This window comes from Corvus hawaiiensis, chromosome 26 (assembly GCF_020740725.1).
Source record: "Corvus hawaiiensis isolate bCorHaw1 chromosome 26, bCorHaw1.pri.cur, whole genome shotgun sequence".
Lineage (NCBI taxonomy): Eukaryota > Metazoa > Chordata > Aves > Passeriformes > Corvidae > Corvus > Corvus hawaiiensis.
Window position 1 is genome coordinate 41,733,341 of NC_063238.1, and position 6,000 is coordinate 41,739,340.

Sequence of the window (6,000 nt, forward strand, 5' to 3'; positions counted from 1 at the left end):
TCACAGTCTTCTGTCTGTCCTGCACCCTTACTATGATTTCTTTGACAGAGACTTGCCCAGCAGATGTTGATTTGGCCTTTCCTGGCCCTGAGGTGGCTCTTGGTTTTTGAGCATCCGAGAAGATCTTGTGTAACATGACCTTGAGGGGAATCAAGGGGATCAGAGTAGGGAACAGAGCACAGCTGTTCTTGGCCACTGTGGATGATGAGACACAGCTGTGCCCAAAGCAGCAATGCAGTTCAGAAATTAAGGAGCTGACCTGGATGAGGTGGATGCAAAGACTTTCCAAGGGGTGAACAACACTTCAGCCCCACTGAGAAAACCAAACCATGTCCATTGATGTGGAGCAGAGGCCAGATGTGTTCAGTCAGTCTGTTGCCCTCCTGGCTTTAACTGGTGGAAGCTGCTGACCGCTGTCACCAGCCACCTGGGGTAGCTGGTGCACAGTAGGTTCTTCATTGCTGGAAATCTCTGAATCAACACAGCAAAATTATTGCTCAAAAGGAAATTGCGGGCTTAGCAGAAGTGGTCAGTGCTGGGTTTTGCAAGAGGGTGGATTACTGAGCACTGTTCACCCCATGTGCCTTAAACCCTGTGACTCTGAACCAGCAGCTGGTCACTGGTCCCTCTTAGCCAGAGTCATGAGAAGCTTTGTGGGTCTGTTACATGGCCAGGAGGTGCTCTGCAGCATTGCTTACAAAATCTCTGCTTCCTGTGCACATAAATTTGGGGAGACTTTGACTTTGAGGGAGCCATCCTCATGCCTTGACTTTATGCTGACCACAAACAGCTGAGTGAAAGATGCCTCAAATGAGGGAGACCTGTAGATATGCAATATCTCTGCCTGCAACACACCTGTTTCTCTGCAAGAAAAGCTTGCAGGGGTCCTACCCACCCCCATATTTCCTGGCCCCCTTCCTGAGCTGCTCCCCTGGCACTGGGATGTACATACACAAAGCAGAGCAGAGCACCAGATACGTGCTTGGTGAGGGAAACCTGGGCTTTGAGGAGACAATGCTTAATCAGAAGCATGACCAGAAGGTGGAAGGTAGGGAGATGGATGCATAAATTCTCCCTGATGCCTCATACTGCTGTCCTCTGTCAAAGCTGGGAAGTCTGGCAGCAGCAGGAACCTTGCCCCAGCAGAGGCTCCAGCACAGGAAGAGATTGCTCAGGGCTGGGTCACCTGAGAATCCTCCTCATCAGAAAGGTTTCAGACCTGTTTGGCCAGATGAAGGTCCCCTCAACTGCTGAGATTCCTGTCCTCCTTTCGGTTATGCTAAGGATAAGGTTTAAAAAAATCCTGTGAGTCAAGGCCTCATGAAACCTCCTTCCAAGTACTGGAATGCTTCACTTTGAACTTTTGTTGTTGGGTTGCTTTTTTCCCTCTTAAGATCTGCTGGCTCTGAGGTTGGCATGAAGTCAAATGCTCTTCACTGAAGTCAGCCTTTAGCTGGAAGCAAGTCCAGTTATTCATCCCCTTTTCCCCACTGCAGCCAGATATGTATTGCTCTCCTGAAGCAATGCTGCTGGTTTTGTATTCCTGCCCCTCTCTGCTCTGAGGGCATCCCTGCCCCACAGCCCTGCTGGTCTGCAGCACAGAGGAGCCTCAGAGTCTGGCTGAGCACTCAGCAGCAGCTGGCTCAGCTGGTGGCAATGTGCAATTTTGCAAGCACTGGGCTGTGTGAGGGTTCAGAGGTAACTCAGAGCTAACCTGCTTCTTGCTCCTGGGGATGAATCATGGCAATGTCTAAGCTTCAGGCAGCAAAGAGGGAGTGGAGCAGGGCAAATGCAGGGTCACGGAAAATGGGATTTCTTCATTCCTCAAACAGTAGTTCAGCTGTGCAGAGCCATGGTGCTTCTTGGCTGCTGTTTCTCTGCACTCACCGTGGTTATTGCCCATGGGGCTCATTAAAAGTGCAGTGTTTGTCCCCATGGCAGTGTTGGCTTGGAGAAATGGCCACAGCTCTCTGCAGAGTGGAGCAGAGCACATATGCTCACTTTAGTTCTGTGGCTGGAGAAAGGGCGGAGCAATGGAAAACATGAAAGGGTGTCAGCTGGGGAGATCAGGACGTGGTGGGAGGGGAAGATCTGCCAAGCATGGGCCATGGCCACAAAACCAGAGCTCTTGACATACCCCATGGGGCTGCAGGATTGACCAGCTTGGCCACACATGGTCTGTCTGTGCTTCCTACAACCTGTGTCTGTGTTATACCCTGACCTGTGCCCACACAGCAGAAGGGGTCTGTGGGACACAGGAGCCCTGCTGCAGACTCTCTGCCAGCTCAGACCAGACCTGGAGGCATCAGGAGATGCTTAATGAATGCAGGCAGTGCTCAGCATGGGGAATGACAAGCCAGCAGGACCATAGATGAGACAAATGGGATGTCCCTGCCAGAGGCAGGTCGTGCCTTGGCTTCGTTCTGTTGAGCTGGTGCAGCTCTTGGCTGATCACCCCTGGAAGAGAGGCACCTGCATTGCAGAGTGTGCTCAGAGCAAGGCAGCCAGGCTGCTCTGCACCTTGGTGTGGTGGCACTGGGGCGTGTGTCACCTGTGGTGCTGTGTCACCACTTTCATTTCCTCCCCACAGTGTCTCAGGGAAGGGGAATTGTGCTGCTTGCATTAGCACAGAGAGCTGAGGAAGGCACGGAGAGCTGTCAGGGGAACTTTTTATACCCCAGCGCTGATGGCCAAGTCAGCTTTGCAGATGTTTCTCAGCTTGTCCAGAGTGGAGCCTAGGCCAAAAAGATGCTCTGAGGGATAGAGAACTTCTGCTATGGAGACAGGCTGTTAGAGCTGGGGTTGTTCAGCCTGGAGAAGAGAAACTGGGGCTCTGGGGAAACCTTAGAGCTCCTGTAAGGACCTAAAAGGGCTATAGGAGAACTGGAGAGGGAGTTTTTGGCAAGGGCCCTCAGTGACAGGACAAGGCGGAATGGCTTCAAACTGACAGAGGGCAGATTTAGGTTAGATGTTAGGTAGAAATTCTTTACTGTCAGGGTGGTGAGGCCTTGGCACAGGTCTCTCAGAGAAGCTGTGTTTTCCCCATCCCTGGAAGTCTTCAAGGCCAGGCTGGATGGGGCCCTGAGCAACCTGGTCTAGTGGAAGGTGCCCTTGCCTATGGCAGGGAGTTTAGAGCAAGATAATCTTTAAGGTCCCTTCCAACCCAAACCGTTCTATGATTCTGTGATGACACAAAAACAAGATGTGAAAGAGAAGAGCTTTTTAAGAACCTTGATTTTTCCCGTAGAAGGTTCCTGTTGTGCTGGGTGGAGAGGCTGTGCTCTGGGACCTTGGTCTGCAAGGGCCACAGGAGGGGAGGAGGCAAAGACAAGCACAGGGATCCTGGCAGGCCTTGAAAACATGAGAAATAATTGCATCTGCTTAGTGAGAAGGAAGAGCTGGAACCTTCCCCCTCCCCTTGCATCTGTCCAGCACTGAGCAAACACCAACTAATCTTCCTGACACTTCCAGAAGACAAGGAAGAATTACAGTGCCATAGTGGTCAGTCAGTGAAAACCACAGCTGCAGTGACATAAGCTGCATAAACCCACCTCTCAGGCAGGCTTGGCCCATCAGGAGCAGGGCTGAGCTCTGTTTCCCACAGCAGGCCAGGGACAGAACCAGAGGGGAGCCCAGACATCCTGTCTTGCAGCCTCCTGCTCTTGCTTCTGGGCCACAATGAGCTCAACCAGCCAGGGCAATAACTTCCCAAGGGGGCTGGTAGAGGTGAAGAAATAATTAAAAGGTGATCTGGGCTCCTGCTTTGGAGAAAGAAAACCCCCCTCACTTATTTTCTTAATGATTTAAAAGCACCCTTTCATCTCCAAACCGGCAGGAACCTTCTATTGTTTGTTTCTCTTAGGTTTGCTCCTAATCAGTTTTTGCTCAGCAGAGATGGAGATGTGGGAGCCAATTTATCAGGCAGAGCAGAGGAGACACATGAAATGGAGTGGAGAAAGTTAGTTCTCATCAGCAAATACTTAAAGATTTGCTGCCAAAGGTGCAGGAGCTTATTCTTTCTGCTCACGCAGATATCTGACAAATAACAAAATAACAATATTTGTTGGGAGTTGATTACATTTTAAACCCAAATCAAAACAAAAGTTCTTGTCATTAATTGCATCCAGACCTTCATGCCCACAAGCAGCAGCATGTACCCACCAGTTTGGCACCAAAACACTCATGTCCAAATCATCTGTCCAGGGCTCCCTGCAAAGACATGGAGAGCAAGGGATGTCACCAGCTGAACCTCTCCATCCATCTGAAAGTCACCAGGATTTACTCCCTGGCCTTTGTGTCCTGAGATGTGCTGGGATCTTCCTGGCTTCTTCTGCCAGGTGCCACCAGAATGTGCTGCTTGTGTAGCCCTTCCCTGCCATTTATTCCTTCTGGTGCAGCCACACAGAACATCCACGTTCCCTCCAGTCTGAACGTTTCTGTTATGGAGCCTTGCATGGCAAAGGAAACCTTTTTCACTTGGAGAGGGGTAAGCACTGGGACAGGAACACAGGACACTGTGATATTTCCACACCTGGAAATAACCAGAAGTCACCTAGGTAAGATCCTGATCAAAGTTTGAAGGAGATTGGATTGGAGATGCCCAGAGGACCTTTCTGACCTAAATTATTCCTTTGTCCTCTGATAGCACACGAAAGAGAAGGTCTTTGTTTTGACAAGAAGAGGAAAGACAAGGGGGAGCAATGACTTCAGTGTCCTTCACTGACCTTATTGATACACTTAGAATCATCAGCAGCTGTGTACATGGCATTGCTGCCTGCTGGCTGCAGGAGAAACTGTGCCCTTTCCCTTCTCAAGGGTCACAGGGATGTGACAGGCTTGGGATGGCTAATGAACAACCCCTGCCTCCTTCAGTTGATTTCAGAGCCCAGTGTGGGGACAGAACTGTATCCCAGTTTCTGCCAGGAGTGGAGGCATTAGGGAACAGGCAGCTTGCCCAGCTCTGCAGTGACGCACTGTCAGCAGCCAGACTCCTGTCTCCCAGCCCTCTCCATCCCCAGCCAGGCTATCTCCAAGGATAGCCCTTTGCCAGACAGCAGATGTGGTTCTCTCCATGTCCCTCGTCTGCACAAGGCCTCAGAGTGCTCGCCATGGTCCCAGAGCAGGCCCGGCTCTGGCTGCAGGCAGGCAGAAATGATCCCCACTAGATGGAAATTCTCTCCATCTCCTGTCCTTCACAATCTGAGGTGTGTTTGAGGGTGGGCAGCCTCCAGCTTTTCTACAGGGACTTGTCCTCTCCCCTGGTGTTATGGAGGGGACAGAGAGACTGTGATCCCATGCTTTGCTTAAACCTTTTGATCCCCAACACCTCACTCTCCTCACCCACCCATTTTCACATCACATGTTGAAAAAACCTTTCTTTGGCCTTCTGAAAGTCCTGCATTGGCAAGGTAAAAATTGTTGGTCAGGAGCAGAGTTACAGTCATGCACAGCGATTGCATAAGGGGATTTCCTGGCCGCTTAGAAAACCTGACAGAAATACAAACCCAAGCAAAAAAACCCTTTCTTGAAATCAGGTTCCTCAAAGAGCTAGGGGATGTGACTGGGCAGGACAGACACAGACACAGACCCTGACCTTGTCCCAGCTCAGCCACCCTGGTTCCCTTGGGCACCCTCCCAGCCAGCCCTCCAGCACCAGCTGAGTCTCGGTTCCAAGCAGGGTTTTATCCCCCACCTGCCTCAGAAAGTTTTAGTCATCACCCAGCTGCTGAATAACCCTCTTGTCTGAATTCCCCCGAAGGCCCAGAAGGACTCAGCTTATCTAACGCTCATTTGACCGGATAATTTGAAGGCAGTTCCAAGCACTGTGGAAGTGACCTGCTCTAAGTCAGTTCAGCTTTTCAATCCCCTTGACTGCAGGATCAGCAGTTTTCCTTGTATTTTTTTCTTCTGCCTAGTGCAGGCTCTGATATTTTTACTGTCCCAAGCATTGTGTTAACCCTGCTGGGACTCAGAGGACGAATGGTGCCCCCAGCTCCCAAC